Consider the following 20,878-nt stretch of genomic DNA (forward strand, 5'->3'; position numbering starts at 1 on the left):
CCTTGACCCACAGGAAGGGAAGAGGAACGTGCTCTGGGCAGGGCAAGTCAGGATCTGCAGCAGCCACAGACCAGCAGTAAAGGACCCCCGGAACTTTCCAAGTCTAGCACAAAACCCAGAAGCCACAAAGGAAAATACCGGCAGATTTAAATGCATGAAGTCAACATTCTTTTTGTAGAGCTAAAGAAACCATAAGCAAAATTAAAAGCCAAATGCATTCTGGGAGGAAATACCTGCAGCATATTTAACAAAACAAGAGTTAACACTAATCTATATAAAGCTTCAGTAATTGAATCAGAAAAAGACAACGCGGTAGGAAAAAAATGGTAACATGAAAAGGAATCTCAGAAGAAATGCATATACTTATTTTTTTCTTTTTTTTTTTTGAGACAGAGTCTCGCTCTTTCTTCCAGGCTGGAGTGCAGTGGCGTGATCTCGGCTCACTGCAACCTCCGCCTCCCAGGTTCAAGTGATTCTCCTGCCTCAACCTCCCAAGTAGCTGGGACTACAGGTGCGCGCCACCACGCCCAGCTAATTTTTGTATATTTAGTAGAGACAGGGTTTCACCATGTTCGCCAGATGGTCTCCATCTCTTGACCTTGTGATCCGCCCACCTTAGCCTCCCAAAGTGCTGGGATTACAGGGGTGGGCCACCACGCCCGGCCAAAATACATACACTTAATAAGAACATTTTAAATACTCACCAAATACATTTTTAAGTGCTCAACATCATTGTAAAACTGTAAAATTTTCTATTTTTTCCTAGTATTTGTCTAGCTTTTTCAGACTGGGTCTTTCTGTTGCTCAGGCTGGAGTGCAGTGGTGTGATCATAGGTCCCTGCAGCCTAGAACTCCTGGGCTCAAGCAATTCTCCCACCTCAGCCTCCTGAGCAGCTGCTACTACAGACCTGTGCCACCACGCCTGACTAATTTTTTATTTTTTGTAGAGAGAGGGTCTCGCTATGTTGCCCAGGCTGGTGTCAAACTCCTGGGCTCAAGCAATCCTCCCACCTTGGCCTCTCAAAGTGGTGAGATTACAAGTGTGAACCACCACGCCTGGCCTTAATTTTTTAATTTTTGTGGTTTTTCTTTTTTGAGACAGAGTTTCACTCTTGTTGCCCATGCTGGAGTGCAATGGCACGATCTCAGCTCACGGCAACCTCCCAGGTTCAAGCGATTCTCCTGCCTCAGCCTCCCGAGTAGCTGGGATCACAGGCAGCCGCCACCACGCCTGGATAACTTTTCGTATTTTTAGTAGAGAGGGGGTTTCACTATGTTGGCCAGGCTGGTCTCGAACTCCTGACATCAGGTGATCCACCTGCCTTGGCCTCCCAAAGTGCTAGGATTACAGGCATGTGCCACCGCACCTAGCCAATTTTTAAATTTTTGGTAGAGATGGGGTCTCGCTTTGTTGCCTGGGCTGGCCTCAAACTCTTGGCCTCAAGTGATCCTTCTGCCTCAGCCTCCCAAGTAGCTAAGACTACAAACACATACCACCACACCTGACAGTGTCCTTTTTTTAAATTCCTCCAAAGGCTAGCACTTTTAAAACATTAGAAATTCCATTTATTTTCTGAAAATTTTTGTGTTTCCTTATCTTTCTGGCAGCCTCATTAGACCTTATAATAGAATCAAAATGAATCTTAAACTTTTTTTTTTGAGACGCAGTTTCACTCTGTCACCCAGAATGGAGTACAGTGGTGTGATCTCAGTTCACTGCAACCTCCGCCTCCCAAGTTCAAGTGATTCTCCTGCCTCAGCTCCCCAAGTAGCTGGGATTACAGGCACGCACCACCATGTTCAGCTAATTTTGTATTTTTAGTAGAGCTGGGGTTTCACCATGTTGGTCAGGCTGGCCTTGAACTCCTGACCTCAGGTGATCTACCCACCTCTGCCTCCCAAAGTGCTGGGATTACAGGCGTGAGCCACAGCAACCGGCCTAGATCTTAAAATTTAAGAGACATTATAATTTAATTTGATATACTATGGTGGTAGAAAAACATTTCAAACTCATATAGACACAGAGACTTGGAAGCTTCAGTTCTACAGTCTCATTCATACATCAGGTTAAACCAAAAAACACAAAAACTCACTGATCCACATCTCAATGGGCTTTCTCCTTTCAGTGTTTCCTTAAGTGACTTGAGATCACAAACATGCAAAATAACGACCAAAAAAACCTAACAAATCAGGTTTCCTGTCATCTCTCTCTAGATAAAAAACAGACCCCCACCGTCCTGATGGAGATAAACTAAGAGATCATAAAATCATTGTTGCCAGCTATGAGAAACAGCTTGGTCAAGAGCCAGAAACAAAACAGAGAATCAGGCCAGCCGCAGTGGCTCACGCCTGTAATCCCAGCACTTTGGGAGGCCGAGGCAGGCAGATCACACGAGGTCAGGAGTTCGAGGCTAGCCTGGCCAACATGGTGAAACCTCATCTCCACTAAACATACAAAAATTAGCCAGTGAGCTGAGATCGTGCCACTGCACTCCAGCCTGGGCAACAGAGTGAGATGCCGTCTCAAAAAAAGAAAAGAGGCTGGGGCGGGAGGATCGCTGGAAACCAGAAGTTCAAGGCTACACTGAGCTATGATTGCACCACTGTACACCAGCCTGGGTGACAGAGGGAGACTCTGTCTCTAAAAGTATATAAATAAATAAATAAACAAAAAAGGAAAGATAGACAGATGGGGGAAAACACCAGAGTCCGTGAAAGTATTTTGTTGTTGTTGTTGTTGTTGTTCTTTTTTGAGACGAAGTCTCGCTCTGTCACCCAGGCTGGAGTGCAGTGGTGCGATCTCGGCTCACTGCAATGTCCACCTCCTGGGTTCAAACGATTCTCCTGCCTCAGCCTCCAGACTAGCTGGGATTATAGGCACACACCACCACACCCAGCTAACTTTTATATTTTTAGTAGAGACTGGGTTTCACCATGTTGGCCAGGCTGGTCTCGAACTTCTGACCTCAGGTGATCTACCCACCTCGTCCTCCCAAAGTGCTGAGATTACAGGCGTGAGCCACCACACCTGGCCTTACTGTATTGTTTTTTGGTGGTATTGTTATTTTTATTGGTTTTTTTCTTTTTTTGTGATGGAGTTTCGCTCTTGCTGCCCAGGCGGGAGTGCAATGGCGCAATCTCGGCTCACTACAACCTCCGCCTCCTGGGTTTAAGTGATTCTCCTGCCTCAGCCTCCTGAGTAGCTGGGATTACAGGCATGCACCACCATAACTGGCTAATTTTGTATTTTAAGTAGAGACGGGGTTTTACCATGTTGATCAGACTGGTCTCGAACTCCCAACCTCAGGTGATCTGCCTGCCTCGGTCTCCCAAAGTGCTGGGATTACAGGCATGAGCCACTGCGCCACTCATTTTTTTTTTTTTCTGTAGAGGCAGTCTCCCTATGTTGCCCAGACTGGTCTCAAATTCCTGGGCTCAAGTGATCCTCCTGCCTCATGATATTTTCTATCTGAAGTTGGTTGAATCCATGGATGCAGAACCTGCAGATATGAAGGGACAACTGCAGTCAGAAAGAAAAGCAAATTAAAAATAAGAAGCCACTTTATGCCCATCAGATTGTCAAAATTTGGAGAGAGGGATGATACCATTGGAAAAGATGCAGAGAATCCTAAGGCATGGGCGATGAGAGGACAGACTGGCGCACCAGTGCAGGACAGCAACCACGCAGCACCTGTGAGCAGGCAAATCCCTTCTGATGCAGCAACTCCACACTTGGAAACGTATACCAGAGGAATTGTGCATAGGCCCAGAAGGGGCAGGAACAGTTCACTGAGGCAGCACTGACAGTAACAGGGAACTGGAGGGGACCTACTTATCTATCAAGGGGAAAATCAGCAAGTGAAACGTGATGAATGCATGCTGTGGATACCATGCAGGACTCAATGTCCATACCTCAACAGGACTGCATATCAAAAGCAATATGAGGGAGAAAAGACATGGGATGAGAGTATCGCCCAAGAACTTCAGTGTAATTTTAAAACATGCAGACTTAACCACTGCAGAATTGCCCAGGGGACTCTTCATACATAGCCAAGGACCCATTCAAAACCCTCAAGAGTGGATTCCTAGGGTGGGGTGGGGCTTAGAGGTGGTGCCTGGGGACATATTGATGGCCTTGTGTCCTGAATGCAGTGTGTCATATGCAAGTGAGGAGGACAAGGAAGAGATGGGGCCACCCTGACTGGGAAGAGAGAAAGAGTGAAGCTTATATAAGATAGTACCTGAAATTAACAGGGTCCTACCTGATGAATAAACCTCAATAAGGACAAGCATGGATGGAGAAAGGACACAAGAACTGATTGAGGTTTATCTGGAATTCAGGAGGAACCCTGGTCATCACCTTTAACTGATGAAAAAACAAAGCCAATCACCCAGGCGCAGGGGCTCATGCCTGTACTCCCAGCACTTTGGGAGGCCGAGGTGGGCAGATCACCTGAGGTCGGGAGTTCGAGACCAGCCTGACCAACATGGAGAAACCCTGTCTCTACTAAAAATACAAAATTAGCCGGGCGTGGTGGTGCATGCCTGTAATCCCAGCTACTGGGGAGGCTGAGGCAGGAGAATCACTTGATCCTGGAAGGCAAAGGTTGCAGTGAGCAGAGATCGCGCCACTGCACTCCAGCCTGGGCAACAGAGCGAAACTCTTTCTTAAAAAAAGAACAAAGCCAAACTGAAGGAGGAACTTTGCCCGTGGTCTCTGGGCTAGAGAATGGGGCAAGGTAAGGAGAAGGATGTGGAGCCAGATGGGACGCGCTGCAAATACCCAGAGATCTTTTTTTTTTTTTTTTTTTTTTTTTTGAGACAGGGTCTATCTTTGTCGCCCAGAATGGAGTACAATGGTGCGATCATGGCTCACTGCAGCCTTGACACCCTGGGCTCAAGCAATCCTCCTGCCTCAGCCCCCACAAGTAACTGTGACTACATGTGTGCGCCACCACACCTGGCTAATTCTTGTATTTTTTGTAGACACGGGGTTTCATCATGTTGCCCAGGCTGGCATACAATATTTTTAATCATTCTGTGCACAATACAAAGTTTTGACTGTGACCCGTCACACGTGGTGAATTATGGAATATTCCACTCGTGGCGTCATGTTGGTGCTCAAAACGTTTCAAATTTTGGAGAATTTCAGACTTTGGATTTTCAGATCAGGGATGCTCAACATGTATATAGTAACAAAACACACAGGATTTGCTGGCAACTGAAGCCCCATTCAATAAATATAATGGTGTAAAAGCAAATACGAGAACTGCACCCAAGCAAATAACAGCAACTAAAAAGCAAGCCACAGTGCAAAAAATATACTGAGGGAATTCCTACCCAGCACCTGCAGCAAAAGTCAACAAAATCTGGCACAAAGCCACAAAACCCATTCCTGCCGGATATGATGTTGCCACACTTCACCCCTAGGGGACGACGAAGGTCACCCAGCGAATTTGGGCCGCGATGCTCAGAATTCCGGGCCCCGTCTGCTTTCCCAGACAACGGATGGCCTCTTCGGCACCTGTAAGGTCCCCCAAGCTGCAAGATGCTAGAAAGCAATCTCAAGGGACCAGCAGCCCCAGGCCTATGAAGCCCTCAAGAGCCCAAATCGTTCTCTTCCATCCACAATATGGGCATGTTATATTGGGGTGCCCAAGGGCCCCACTTTGCACCATTCTCTTCCATCCACAATATGGGCATGTTATAAGATGGTAAGGAAGGCTGGCCATGGTGGCTCACACCTGTAATCCCAGCACTTTGGGAAGCTGGGGCGGGCGGATCACTTGAGGTCATGAGTTCCAGACCAACTTGGCCAACATGGTGAAATCCCGTCTCTACTAAAAATACAAAAATTAGCTGGGCGTGGTGGCAGGCTCCTGTAATCCCAGCTACTAGGGAGGCTGAGACAAGAGAATCACTTGAACCTGGGAGGCGGAGGTTGCAGTGAGTGGAGTGCCCGGGCAACAGAGCAAGACTCAGTCTCAAAAAAAAAAAAAAAAAAAGGCCAGGCGCGGTGGTGCATGTCTGTAATCCCAGCACTTTGGGAGGCTGAGGCGGGTGGATCACCTAAGGTCAGGAGTTAAGGTCAGCCTGACTAACATGGTGAAACCCCATCTCTACTAAATACAAAAAATTAGCCAGGTGTGGTGGCCTATGCCTGTAATCCCAGCTAATTGGGATGCTGAGGCAGGAGAATCGCTTGAACCTGGGAGGTGGAGGTTGCAGTGAGCCGAGACCACGCCATTGCACTGGACAACAAAAGCAAAACTCTGTCTCAAAAAAAAAAAAAAGACAGCAGGGAAGCTGCAAAATAGGCCAGGCAAGGCGGCTCACAGCTGCAATGCCAGCAGTTTGGGAGACCAAGGTAGGCGGATCACTTGAGCGCAGGAGTTCAAGACCAGTCTGGGCAACATGGCAACACCCCATCTCTACAAAAAATACGAAAATTAATCTGACATGGAGGTGCATGCCTGTAGTCCCAGCTACTAAGGAGGCTAAAGTGGGAGGATCATCTGAGTCTGGGAGGTCCAGGCTGCAGTGAGCTGAGATTGTGCCACTGCAGTCCAACCTGGGTGACAGAGCAAGACTGTGTCTCCAAAAAACAACAAAAACAAAAATTAAAATTAAAATTAAATTGCAGAAGGCATTTTTTAGAAAGGGGGAAAAGGGGTAAGTGAATCTTATGCCAGCAAACTGGATATCATCCCCACTTAACAGATGAGGAAATAGAGGCTCAAAGAGGCAATGCAACCTATCCAGGCTCAATCATACCGCTAGGGAACATCAGAACCAGATTCAAAGACAGGTGGGTCAGATCGTTGTCACTGGGACACTGTACCCCCAGCCCCAGTCATATCTGTGAGAAGAGACAAACAGATAAGGAGAGTATCTGAGGGAGGGAGGGAATATAAAGAAATGACTTCCTCCCGCAGAGACCCTTCATGCCTTCCCCAAGTGGTCCACGAAGGCCGTCCCAGTTCTCTGAGCCACAACACTTAAGGATGGGTGTCAGGCCTTCACTTGGCTCCCCTTCCTAGCAGGACCCCCAGAGCTACGGAGTCAGTTTCTTCATTCGGCAAGGGCTCTAAGTCTCATTCAGACATTTCTACCTTCAGTTCTCAAGTGTGACTTGATTTTCTCCCCATGTCGGCCCCTACCTTCACCCAACCCCTCTTCAAACTCTGGAAAGCTCTAAGCCAGAATCCTACTCAAGTCACCAGACTTGTCATACTGTTCCCACTGGGCCCAGAACCCCTTGATCTGAGCTTTAAACTTTATTTACATGGAGCACTGTGATTTTCACTTTTTTTTTTTTCTAAATAAAGATGGAGTCTTGCCACGTTGCCCGGGGCTGGTCTCAAACTCCTAGCCTCAAGTGATCTTCCGACCTCAGCCTCCTGAGTTCCTGGGATTACAGGCAGCCACCACCATGCTCAGCTGTGATAGTCTTTTTAAAAAAATTGAAGCATGGGCTGGGCGCGGTGGCTCACGCCTGTAATCCCAGCACTTTGGTAGGCCAAGGCAGGCAATCCCTTAAGCTCAGGAGTTCAAGACAAGCCTGGGCAACATGGTGAAATTCTACTCTCCAAAAAAAAACAATAACAGACTGGGCGCGGTGGCTCACGCCTGTAATCCTAGCACTTTGGGAGGCCGAGGCGGGTGGATCACGAGCTCAGGAGATCAAGACCATCCCGGCTAACACAGTGAAACCCTGTCTCTACTAAAAATACAAAAAATTAGCCGGTCGTGGTGACGAGCGCCTGTAGTCCCAGCTACTCGGGAGGCTGAGGCAGGAGAATGGCATGAACCTGGGAGGTGGAGCTTGCAGTGAGCCGAGATCACGCCACTGCACTCCAGCCTGGGCAACAGAGAAAGACTCCGTCTCAAAAAAAAAAAAAAAAAGACAAAACTTGAAGCATAATTTATGTATGGAAAAATGCATAAATTTCAAGCATGTAACTACATGACCTGCAATGGCCTCTTAATTGGCCTTCCTGACCCTCTCCTCCACCATCCACAGGGCCATTTCGGGTTGCGCGTTCCAAGGCCGTCTGACCACATCACTACCCCGGCCAAAAACCTCCAATATTTCTCCTGCTCTAAGGATGGAGACCCTCAGAAACAGAATCATAAGCACTCCTCACCTTTGAGAACGAAAAATGAGGCTGGGCGTGGTGGCTCACACTTGGGAGGCCAAGGCGGGCAGATCATTTGGGGTCAGGAGTTGGAGACCAGCCTAGCCAATATGGTGAAACCCCATCTCTACTAAAAATACAAAAATTAGCCGAGCATGCTGGCGCGTGTCTGTAATCCCAGCTACTCGGGAGGCTGAGACAGGACAATCACTTGAACCCTGGAGGCAGAGGTGGCAATGAGCCAAAATCGCACCACTGCACCCCAGCCTGGATGACAGAGCAAGACCGGGTCTCAAAAAAAAAAAAAAAAAAAAAAAAGCCTGGCATGTTAGTGCATGCCTGTAGTCCCAGCTACTTGGGAGGCTGAGGCAGAATTCCTTGAGCCTGGGAGGTTGAGGCTGTAGTGAGCAGGGATCGCGCCACTGAACTCCACCCTGGGCAACAGAGACTCTGTGTCAAAACTAAAAATAATTTTTTAAAAACAAGAAAACCTGGCCGGCCACAGTGGCTTACACCTGTAATCCCAGCACTTTGGGAGGCTGAGGCAGGCAGATCACCTGAGGTCAGGGGTTTGAGACCAGCCTGGCCAACATGGTGAAACCCTGTCTCTACTAAAAATACAAAAATTAGCTGGGTGTGGTGGCATGTGCCTGTAATCCCAGCTACTTGGGAGGCTGAGGCATGAGAATTGTTTGAACCCGGGAGGCAGAGGCTGCAGTGAGCCAAGACTGCACCACTACATTCCAGCCTGGGTGACAGAGCGAGACTCTATCTCAAAAAAAATAAATAAATAATAGGGAAAAAAAAAAAAAAGAGCTGGGCGCAGTGGCTCATGCCTGTAATCCCAGCAATTTGGGAGGCTGAGGCGGATGAATCACAAGGTCAGGAGTTCGAGACCAGCCTGGCCAACATGGTGAAACCCCATGTCTACTAAAAATACAAAAAATTAGCCAGGCGTGGTGGCATGCACCTGTAATCCCAGCTACTCGGGAAGCTGAGGCAGGAGAATCACTTGAGCCTGGGAGGAGGAGGTTGCAGTGAGCCCAGATCCCGCCACTGCATTCCAGCTCTGACGACAGAGTAAGATTCCTTCTCAAAAAAAGAAAAGAAAAAAAAAAAGAGAACCCATATAATGTGCCCACTCCATTGGCTTAATAAAATTAGTTTTGGCAAATATTCCTTTATGCCCCTCTTTAAGTCAAGCCCTTCTCCCATCCCTCAACCCAGGAAACCACTGATTTACTTTCTATAAATTTCTTTGGCTTTTCTAGAATTTTATATGAATGGGTCATACAATATTTATTATTTTGTGTCTGGCTTCTTTCGCTTAGCATAATATTTGTGAGACTGGCCTATGTTATTGTGTGCAACTATAGTTCTGATTGCCGAGAAATATTCCACTGTATAGACAGAATACGACCAATTTACCCTTTTACCAGTTGATAAACATTTGGGTTGCTTATAGTTTGGGGCCATTATGAATAAGGCTACTATGAATATTCATATACAAATATTTTGCATGGACATATGCTTTGTCCTCAACCAAAAAGGACAGATTTCTCTTTGGTGCTTCCTGCCATTCCATGGAAAACATAAATATTCTCTGTTAATTTGACTTACTACAGAAACTAGTCTTTCTCATATGAAATACACACACACGGCCGGGCGCAGTGGCTCACACCTGTAATCCCAACACTTCAGGAAGCCAAGGTGGGTGGATCACCTGAGGTCAGGAGTTCGAGACCAGCCTGGCCAACATGGTGAAACCCTGTCTCTACCAAAAATACAAAATTAGCTGGGTATGGTGGCACATGCCTGTAATCCCAGCATACTTGGGAGGCTGAGGCAGGAGAATTGCTTGAACCCGGGAGGCGGAGGTTGCAGTGAGCCCAGACTGCGCCACTGCACTCCAGCCTGGGCAACCCAAGAGTGAAACTCAGTCTCGAAAAAAAAAAAAAAGGAAATACACACACCCTTTTTTTTTTTTCGAGACAGAGTCTCACTCTGCCATCCAGGCTGGAGTGCAGTGGCGCAATCTCGGCTCACTGCAATTTCCACTTCCCGGGCTCAAGCGATTCTCCTGCCTCAACCTCCAGAGTAGCTAGGATTACAGGTGCGCACCACCATGCCCAGCTACATACACACTGGTTTGTGAAACACATCAGACTGGCCAGGCCCAGTGGCTTATGCCTGTAGTCCCAGCACTTTGGGAGGCTAAAGTGGGTAGGTTGCTTGAGCTCAGGAGTTTGAGACAATCCTGGGCAACATGGTGAAACCCCATCACTACAAAAAATACAAAAATTAGCCAGGCATGGTACAATGCGCTTGTCATCCCAGCTACCCAGGAAGCTGAGGCGGGAGACAGAAGTTGCAGTGAGCTGAGATTGAGCCACTGTGCTCCAGCCTAAGCAACAGAGTGAAACCCTGTCTCCAAAAATAAACTAATTTTTAAAAAGAAACACATCAGATAATTATAGGAGGTCATCGAACGTGACCAGTGAAGGTGTTTTTTCTGTAACTTTCCCTACTGCTTGCCAAGCCATTGGCAGGGCAGGGCAGGAGCATTTTGTTGCTTCTCTCTCATGACAGCCTCAGGAAGAGACAGGGCTGCACCCACTTCCCAGATGGGAAGTTAAGCTCGGGGAAGCGGGGGATGACCCAAGGTATACCCACCTCAGGGCTCACCGAAGTCAAGATACATCCCAGGGCAGGGGCCTGAGGAACTGGCTCCACCACTGACTTGCTGTGAGCTCTGCCTGGGCCTCAGTTTGATAATTCCCTGAGAATCACAAATCTCTGATATTCTTCTGGAAAAGTCCTGACTTCAAATATTCTGCTCCTGACAGGTGTGATGGCTCCTGCCTGTAATCCTAGCTCCTCAGGAGGCTGAGGCACGAGAATCACTTGAGCTCAGGAGTTCAAGACCAGCCTGGACAACATAGGAAGACTCATCTCAAAAAATATATATATATATTCTCCCACCAATCACCACAATGTCCAGGAAATGCCAACAGTAGTCCCAACTACTCCTGCAGCTGAGGCAGGAGGACTGCTTGAGCCCAGGTGGCGGAGGTTGCAGTGAGCCTTGATCACGCCACTGCACTCCAGCCTGGGTGACAGAGTCAGACCCTGTCTTTAATAAATAAATAAAATATTTCACCCAACCACAGTAGAAAGTTGGAACAAGAAAGCCAGCATGAAATTAGCCGGGCATGATGGTACACACCTGTAATCCCAGTTACTCGGGAGGCTGAGGTGAGAATCTCTTGAACCTGGGAGACAGAGGTTGCTGTGAGCTGAGATCACACCACTGCACTCCAGCCTGGGTGACATAGTGAGACCCTGTCTCAAAAAAAAAAAGCCAGCATGGGAAGCCAGGTGGGAAATTTTCCTATCTAACTGCCTCCATATCCCTCTTACTAAATTACTCTGGGCTTAACCAAGGAAGACAGTTAGAGCCTGACACTTGGGGGCCAAAGAAACAAAGACAACGAAAGCAGCCATTAAATGGCTCTGCAGGAGGCAGAGGGAGAGAAGTGTTTTTGCTCCAGAGAGGAAAGGGGAGAGGGAAGGAGGGCTGGGAAATGGACTGAAGAGGAGACCAGAGCCAGGAGCTGGATAGTGACAGGAGGCTGGGTACTGGTGGGCCAAGTCAAACTCTGCAAAGCCAGGGCCCAGAGGATGCCCAAGGATGGAGAACATGGAAACTGACCTCTGTGTTTCTGTCAAGTGTGCCTTTCATCTCACCCTCCAGCACTAAAGGGCTCAATTCACTTGTGTTACCAAGGTTTGGTGACTGCGGAGTTACTAAGGTTTGGTGACTGCGGAGTTACCAAGGTTTGGTGACTGCAGAGTCTAAGGGGAGCCTGGCAGAGATGAAGGGGAAAGACTGAACTGTGGAAACTATCAACTTAGTCCATTTTGTGCTTCTATGACAGAATACCTGAGACTGGTAACTTATAATGAACAGAAGTTTATTTGGCTCACAGTTTTGGAGGGTGGGAAGTCCAAGATCAAGGAACTGCATCTGGTGAGGGCCTTCTTGCTGCCTCATCACATGGTGGAAGGCCTCACATGGTGAGAGAGTACACAGGAGAGAAGGCAAGAGAGTGCTGAACTCACATTTTATCAGGAATCCACTCCTGTGGTAACAGCATTAATCCATTCATGAGGGCAGAGCCTCTTAGAGGTCCCATCTCTCAACACTATTGCATTGGGGATTAAGTTTACAACACATGAACTTTGCTCATGGGGCACATTCAAGCCATAGCAACTACATAGCACCAGGGTAGGCTGTAGGCAAGCAGGCCCCAGAGGCCAAGATGATGGAGAATGGGAACTTCTAGGAATCTACAGGCATCTGGGGAAGGGCTGAGGACTTCCTCAGAGTACGGAATAAAATTTCAGCTGGTCTTATCAAGATCCAGAGCAGGAAGACCAAGTTGACAAAGATCACTTAGATGAATCCAAAATGAATGAGGATATAGGAGGTGGAGAAATACCAGAGGACACACCTTCAGGGACAGGGCAGTTGGGATGGGCATAAGAGCACAGGCTCAAGAGTCAAGATTGTCTGGGTCTAAGATACTATTTCCTACTAAAGCAGGATACTTTATAATTTTAAAAAGGTCATTCCATCAGAAACAGGTAAAGTTTTAAACATATACAGAAACAGCAGAGCACCAAAATACAGGAAACAAAGGCTGACAGAAATGAAGGGAGGAAACAACTCAACAGTCATAGTTGGACTTCAATTCCCACTTTCAATAACGGATAGAACAAGTAGGCAGAAGATCAATAGGGAAACAGAAGACTTGAACACACGACAACACTACCAACCACCCAGACCTAACACCGATCTACAGAACACTGCACCCTACACCACCTAGACCTAACGCCCGTCCACAGAACACCGCACCCCACGACCACAGAATACAACACTACCCACCACCTAGACCTAACACCCGTCTACAGAACACTGCACCCCACAACCACAGAATACAACACTACCCACCACCTAGACCTAACACCCGTCTACAGAACACCGCACCCTACAACCATAGAATACACTACCCACCACATAGACCTAACACCCATCTACAGAACACTGCACCCCACAACCACAGAACACTACCAACCACGTAGACCTAACGCCCATCTATAGAACACGGCACCCTACAACCACAGAATACACATTCTTTCTTCTTTTTTCATTTTTTTGAGATGGGATCTTGCTCTGTCAACCAGGCTGGAGTGGAGAAGCGTGATCACAGCTCACTGCAGCCTCAACTTCCCAGGCTCAGGTGATCTCCCACTTCAGCCTCCCAAGTAGCTTGGAGTATAGGCATGCCCCACCCAAGCTAATTTTTTAATTTTTTGTAGAGATGGGGTCTCACTACGTCGTCCAGGTTGGTCTCCAACTCCTGGGCTAAAGGGATCCTCCCACCTGAGCCACCCAAAGTGCCGGGATCACAGGCATAAGCCACCATGCCAGGGCCACATTATTCTTAAGTGGACATGGAACATTCTCCAGGAAAGACCATATGCTAGGTCATAAAACAAACCTCAATTAATTTAAAAGGACTCAAATAATACAAAGTGTGTTCTCTGAGGACACTATAATGAAATTAGAAATTTGGGAAACATGGGAAACTCACAAATAGGTGAAATATGTGGAAATTAAACAACATACTCTAAATAATGAATGATTCGAAGAAGAAATCCAAAGGGGAATTAGAAAATATTATGAAATGAATAAAAAGGCTTAAAATTTATGAAACGCAGCTAAAGCAGTGCTTGAAGGAAAATTCATAGCTATCAATGCCTTTTTATTCCTTTGAGACAGTGTCTCGCTTTATTGCCCACACTGGAGTGCAGTCATGCAATCAGGGTTCACTGCAGCCTCACACCCCTGGGCTCAAACAATCCTCCCACCTCAGCCTTCGGAATGGCTGAAACTACAGGCAAAAGCCACCACACCTGGCTTAATTTTTTATTTTTCGTAGGGACGGGGTCTTGTTACATTGCCCAGGCTGGTCTCAAACCCCTGAGCTCAAGTGACCCGCGTCTCAGCCTCCCAAAGTGCTGGTATGAGCCACCATGCCTGGCCATATGTGCCTATTTTTTTTTATTATTTTTTATTTATTAATTTTTTTTTGAGACAAAGTCTTGCTCTGTCGCCCAGGCTGGAGTGCAATGGCGCAGCCTCGGCTCACTGCAACCTCTGCCTCTCAGGTTTAAGCGATTCTCCTGCCTCAGCCTCCTGAGTAGCTGGGATTACAGGCATGTGCTACCATGCCCAGCTAATTTTCTATTTTTAGAGGCGAGGTTTCACTATGTTGGCCAGGCTGGTCTTGAACTCCTGACCTCAGGTGATCCGCCCAACCTCGGCCTCCCAAAATGCTGGGATTACAGGCATGAGCCACCACGCCTGGCCCATATGTGCCTATTTAAAAAAAAAATGAAGATTGTAGGCCGGGCACGGTGGCTTACGCCTGTAATCCCAGCACTTTGGGAGGCTGAGGCAGGCAGATCACGAGGTCAGGAGATTGAGACCATCCTGGCTAACACGGTGAAACTCCGTCTCTACTAAAAATACAAAAAATTAGCCAGGCGTGGTGGCGGGTGCCTGTAGTCCCAGCTACTCGGGAGGCTGAGGCAGGAGAATGGCGTGAACCATGGCGGCGGAACTTGCAGTGAGCCTAGATTGCGCCACTGCACTCCAGCCTGGGGGACAGAGCTAGACTCTGTCTCAAAAGAAAAGAAAAAAGTAAATAAATAAATATAGATTGTAAATCAATAATCTAACCTTCCACTTTAAGATACCAGAAAAATTAGAAAAGAAGAGCAAAAGCAGGAGTAAGCAAAAGGAAAGAAACAATAAATGCTGGGGCAGAAATGAATGAAATAGAGAACAGAAAAACAATAGAGAAAATTGATAAAACCAAAAGTTGGTTCTTTGAGAAAAGTCAAAGCAACTGACAAACCCTCAGCTAGACTGACCAAGAAAAAAAGAAAAAAGACTTGAAATTACTAGAGTCAGAAATGGAGACGATAATATTACCATTAACCTTTCAGGAATAAAATCCTACCTCCTCCAATGACCAGTTTTATAACCTCAGGTGTTACTTAGCCCCTCTGTGCCTCCCTTATCTCTATTCTTTAATCCCAACACTTTGGGAGGCCGAGGCAGGTGGATCACTTGAGCACAGGAGTTCAAGACCAGCTTGGGCAACACAGCGAAACCATGTCTCTACTAAAAATGCAAAAATTAGCTAGGTGTGGTGGTGGGTGCCTGTAATCTCAGCTACTCGGGAGGCTGAGACATGAGAATCACGGGAACCTGGGAGGCGGATGTTGCAGTGAGCAGAGATTGCACCACAGCGAGACTCTGTCTCAGAAAAAGAAAAAAGAAAAAAAAGCAGTGGACTCCTAGATCCTATGAAGGCTGCAACCTAGACCCGACAAGAGATCAGAAATTTATTATCCAAAGAATACAGAAGGTCCTGGACAGATGAACACCAGGCACAGGAGAGGAGAAGACAGCAACAACAGAAGGGTTACACAGAAATTCATGTACTCAGTGTTGAGGATGTCCAGACCCTTAGTCTTCTTCCTCCACTCAGCTTGGGAACACTGTCAGCAAGGCACAGAGCCCACTCAGGCCTTCATGCCTCACTAGCTCCCAGGGCCCCAGACCTTCCAGTACAATGGAAAAATGAGACTGTCAGGGCATAGCTCTCATCAAAGAAATTCCAGGCCAGGCACAGTGGCTCACACCTGTAATCCCAACATTTTGGGAGGCCAAGGCAGGCGGATCACCTGAGGTCAGGAATTTGAAACCAGGCTGGGCAACATGGTGGAACGCCATCTCTACTAAAAATACAGAAATTGGCCGGGTGCAGTGGCTCACACCTGTAATCCCAACACTTCGGGAGGCCGAGGTGGGCGGATCACTTGAGGTCAGGAGTTCGAGACCAGCCTGGCTAACATGGTGAAACCCCATCTCTACTAAAAATACGAAAAATTAGCTGGGCGTGGTAGCCTGCGCCTATAATCCCAGCTACTCGGGAGGCTGAGGCAGGAGAATCGCCTAAACCAGGAGGCAGAGGTTGTGGTGAGTCAAGATCGTGCCACTATACTCCAGCCTGGGCGACAGAGCAAGACTCCGTCTCAAAAAAAAAAAAGAAAAAAAAAGCCTACTGAAGCGTGATAGCTTCCAACTTTTCTTCAGCAGCTTCCTCAACTCTCTCAGCCTTCAGAGAATTGAAAACAGTTAGGGCTTATGCTCTGGATTAGGCTTTGGTTTAAGGGAATGTTGTTGCTGATCTGATCATCTATCTAGACCACTCAAATTTTATCCATATCAGCAATAAGGCTGTTCCCTTTCTTATTACTGTGTTCACTGGAATAGCACCTTTTTCTTTATTTATTTTTGTATTTTGTTTGTTTGTTTTTTTTTTTTCTTTTTAGTACAGATGGGCTTTCACCATGTTGGCCAGGGTGGTCTCGAACTCCTGACCTAAAGTGATCCCACCTGCCTTGGCCTCCCAAAGTGCTCAGGTTACAGGCATGAGCCACGGCGCCTGGCCAATTTTTGAGACAGGGTCTCACTCTTTCACGCAGGCTGGAGTACAGTGGCACAATTATACCTCACCGCAGCCTTAACCTCCTGGGCTCAAGCCTTCCTCCATCTCAGCCTCCCAAGTAGCTGGGACTACAGGCATTCGCCACCATGCCCAGCTGATTATTTTTTGTTGAGAGGGGGTCTTGCTATGTTGCTCAGGCTGGCCTCAAACTCCTGGGTTCAAGAGACCTTCCCCTGCCTCGGCCTCCCGAAGTGTTGGGATTACAGGCATGAGCCACCAGACCCAGCCAGATAGTTTTTGTTTGTTTGTTTTGAGACGGAGTCTTGCTCTGTCGCCCAGGCTGGAGTGCAGTGGCGTGATCTCAGTTCACTGCAACCTCTGCCTCCCAGGTTCAAGCAATTCTCCCTCCTCAGCCTCCCCAGTAGCTGGGATTACAGGTGTGAGCCACCGCGCCCAGCCAATAGTTCTTGAGTGAAATTAAAAGTGCTACTCCAGAGGCGGGGCATGGTGGCTCACAACTTTAATCCCAACACTTTGGACGGCTGAGGCAGGAGGATCACTTGAGCCCAGGAGTTGGAGGCCAGCCTGGACAACATAGCGTGACCTCGTCTCTACTAAAAACTAAAAAAACAAAAAAAGGCCTATCTTGGCTTTCAACATGCCTTTCTCACTGAGCTTAATTATTTCTAGCTCTTGATGTGAAGTGAGAGATTTGCAACTCTTCCTTACACTTGAACACTTAGAGGCCACTGTACGATTACTAATTGCAAACAGCTGGTTGGTGGAGCGGTCAGAACACATACAATATTGATGGATTAAGTTTACCATCTTACACAGGCATCATTCATGATGCCCCAAAACAATTACAATAGTAACATCAAAGATTATTGATCGCAGATCACCATACTAGATATAATAATAACAAACTTTGAAATATTTCAAGAATTACCAAAATGTGGCACAGAGACACATACTGAGCATCCTTTTGGAAAAATAATGCTGGTAGACTTTGCTCGACACAGGGTTGCCAAAAGCCCTCAATTTGAAAAAAATGCAGTACCTGCAAAGCGCAAAAAAGCAAGGCACAATGAAACAAGGGGTGTGCCTGTTTTCTTTGACTCTCACCGAAGCCTTGTATTTCCACAACATGAGAAAAGGGAGGTTCAGAAGGTGTGGATGATTTTCCTAAATCACCTGGCTAGTAACCAAGTCCCAGGGCCACAGCCTTCCCACCGCAAGGCACTGTCGCCCAAAGCCTTCAGGAGTAAGCTTGGCTGTAGGTTTTCCAGCCATAGGCACACAGCCAGACACAGGTGGGCACTCAGAAATTAGTTACGTGAGTAAATACCCAACAACTAGGAGAAAGCTAGGCAAATTGTGGTTGACCAACAAGACACTGCAAGACTTCTCAGGAGGAAGATGTGGAATTCCACTTATCAACATTAGATGAAAATGCAGAACCTCACATAACAGCCACAAATCTCCCTAGATCTCAGAGGCGGGTCTCCATCCGCTCAGCCTCAATTATCCAGAGCTGAGTCACCAACTATCCTCCCTCCAGTCTCTCCCCAGCTCTCCGCAGGAACCAGCTGGGGCTCTCTACTGCCCACACTGCCAAATCCAAATTCTTCATCCTGGCCTTCACAGCCCTTCCATCTCAACCAATCCAGTTGTTTCCTGAACACTTTCACCCTCCCTGGCCTTTGTTGGACTCTTCCCTCTACCCCACAGAACCCCATCTTCTCCTTTACCCTGAGATGCAACTTGGCTCATATGGATTCTCAGTGAATGCTGGTGCCTTTCCCCACTTCCATCAAAAAGGGAGCGGTGGCCAGGTGTGGTGGCTCACACCTGTAATCTCAGTACTTTGGGAGGCCGAGGCAGGTAGATCACCTGAGGTCAGGAGTTCAAAACCAGCCTGGCCAACATGGCGAAACTCGGTCTCTACTGAAAATACAAAATTAGCCGGGCGTGGTGGTGCATGCCTGTAATCCCAGACACTCAGGAGGCTGAGGCAGGAGAATCACTTGAACCTGGCAGGCGGAGGTTGTAGTGAGCCGAGATCTCGCCACTGCACTCTAGCCTGGGCAACAAGAGCGAAACTCTGTCTCAAAAAAAAAAAGGAAGCGGCTCACTTTTTTTTTTTTTTTAACAAAAGTGGATTTATTCATTTAAACCTATGTGATCACCAAGTTCACTAGAAACTGGCAGGATGAACCTGGAGCCTCACATCCAAGAGCCTCCTGTTTGGGTTTTTCTGGTACGGAGGCAGGGAACTGACTTAGATGACCTGGGCAGCCAGGCTGGTCTGGGCTTGGATGCCTTTCCACCTCTCCTTCCTCTCCTAGTCTATCCCCAGCTCCCTTCCAGGGGTCAGGACCCCAAACTCCTATTAGGCAAGTCTTTTCTTCCCTTAGCAACCCAGTTTCTTCAAACATGGGGGAAAAAGGTAGGAGGAGCTTCTTATCACAATATTTCTTTTTAATTTAGAAAGAGGAGGAGAAGGCTAGGCTCACACCTGTATTCTTAACACTTTGGGAGGTTGAGGCGTGGATCACTTGAGGTCAGGAGTTCAAGATCAGCCTGGCCAACACGGCAAAACTCAAGTCTCTACTAAAAACACAAAAATTAGCTGGGCACGGTGGTGGGCGTGGGCGCCTTTAGTCCCAGCTACTCAGGAGGCTGAGGCAGGAGAATCGCTTGCAGCTGGGAGGTGGAGGTTGCAGTGAGCTGAGATCGCATCACTGCACTCCAGCCTGGGCGACAGAACGAGACTCTGTCTCAAAAAAAAAAAAGAAAAAGAAAAAAGAAAGTGGGGGAGAGAAAAATGACAATAACTTATCACTTGGAAAAAGTTTTCCCACTAAAGTTCTCACCAACTATGTCCAAAGTCCCTCCTTGTTGGGACACTGTAAGCTGTCAATAAATATACCTTGGTCATGCCCCTACATTAGCGTGCACCAACTTACCCCATTTTAAGAGCCTGCGGTAGAGAGGTCTCAGAGTTGCTATAATGGGCCAGCTCCTGGTGAGGGGTATTTAGTTGTTTGCAATTTTCCCGAATGAACAGTTCTGCAAAGAACATCTTCTATAAGCATTTATCTTTGTTGTACAGCTACTTCAAAAGACAGATTCCTAGAAGTGGAATTACTGGCTTAAAGAATCTACACATTTTAAATTCTGATACTTACTAGTTCAGAAACTTGACACGGTAATTCTCAAACTCTAATTGCACTTAGGCTTTATCTGTGAAGCTTGCTTACGTGCAAAATCTGACCGGCTACCAGCCTCCCTCCACCCCTACCCCGTCCTCCAGGAGGGAGGAGGGGCTCCAGGTCTTTGTTATGCAGCTCTCAGGTGGAGGAGGAGGCAGCACTCCCCCGCTTCCATTTCCCCAACCACATCTAGCACCAGACTTGGGAAACACTGGTCTAAGGGGCTGCTGCAGGCACAATTTACGGTGAGGTCTCTTCCTCTAGCCCAGGCCCCCAGTGGCTTCCCCAGAAAGGGCAGAATGTGGCTCTTAGGCATACAGGAGAAGAACGCCTAGTGCGGAGTTCAAGCTCAGCAGCCACTACCGGAGCCCCCTCTCCAGGCTCACCTGGTCACACCCATTTCCCCCTGGGGCTCCCCTCTTCTGAAGGTCCCTGTCCCATACATTTCCTAGAGGCCAAGGCCCATTGGTTTTACATTTCTTACCTAAGGCAACCCAGACGTGGCTTTTTCTTTCACAGGGCCGTGGGGGGAGCACCACTTCCCCGGCCAAAAAAATTGTTTCTGACCCACACTCTGGGCCTTAGTTTCCCTGTCTGTGAAATGGAGAGCAATAGGCAGTGCCACTGACATTTCACCCGCTGCCGTGAGGAGGTTTTTAACATTTGCAGGAAGTCTGGCTTCTATGGGGTGTCCAGGTGAAACCTTAACAATCTTTAATCAGCATTCTGATTGGCTTAGGGCTTGTTTGGAAAAAATTAAGAGTTTTGTTCCTAGAGTTCTCCATTGCTAAAGGGTAATTAAGTCCAAAAGCTGTTTTCAAAGCGATTTCCAAGCTCAAGGGCCCTAGATATCTGGACCTAGCCGTGTCCGGGTACAGGGCTGGGGGGCGTGGGGGGATGCCCTAAGAGGTTGGTTAACAGAAATATCACAGTATGT

Source organism: Pan troglodytes, chromosome 21 (assembly GCF_028858775.2).
Source record: "Pan troglodytes isolate AG18354 chromosome 21, NHGRI_mPanTro3-v2.0_pri, whole genome shotgun sequence".
Lineage (NCBI taxonomy): Eukaryota > Metazoa > Chordata > Mammalia > Primates > Hominidae > Pan > Pan troglodytes.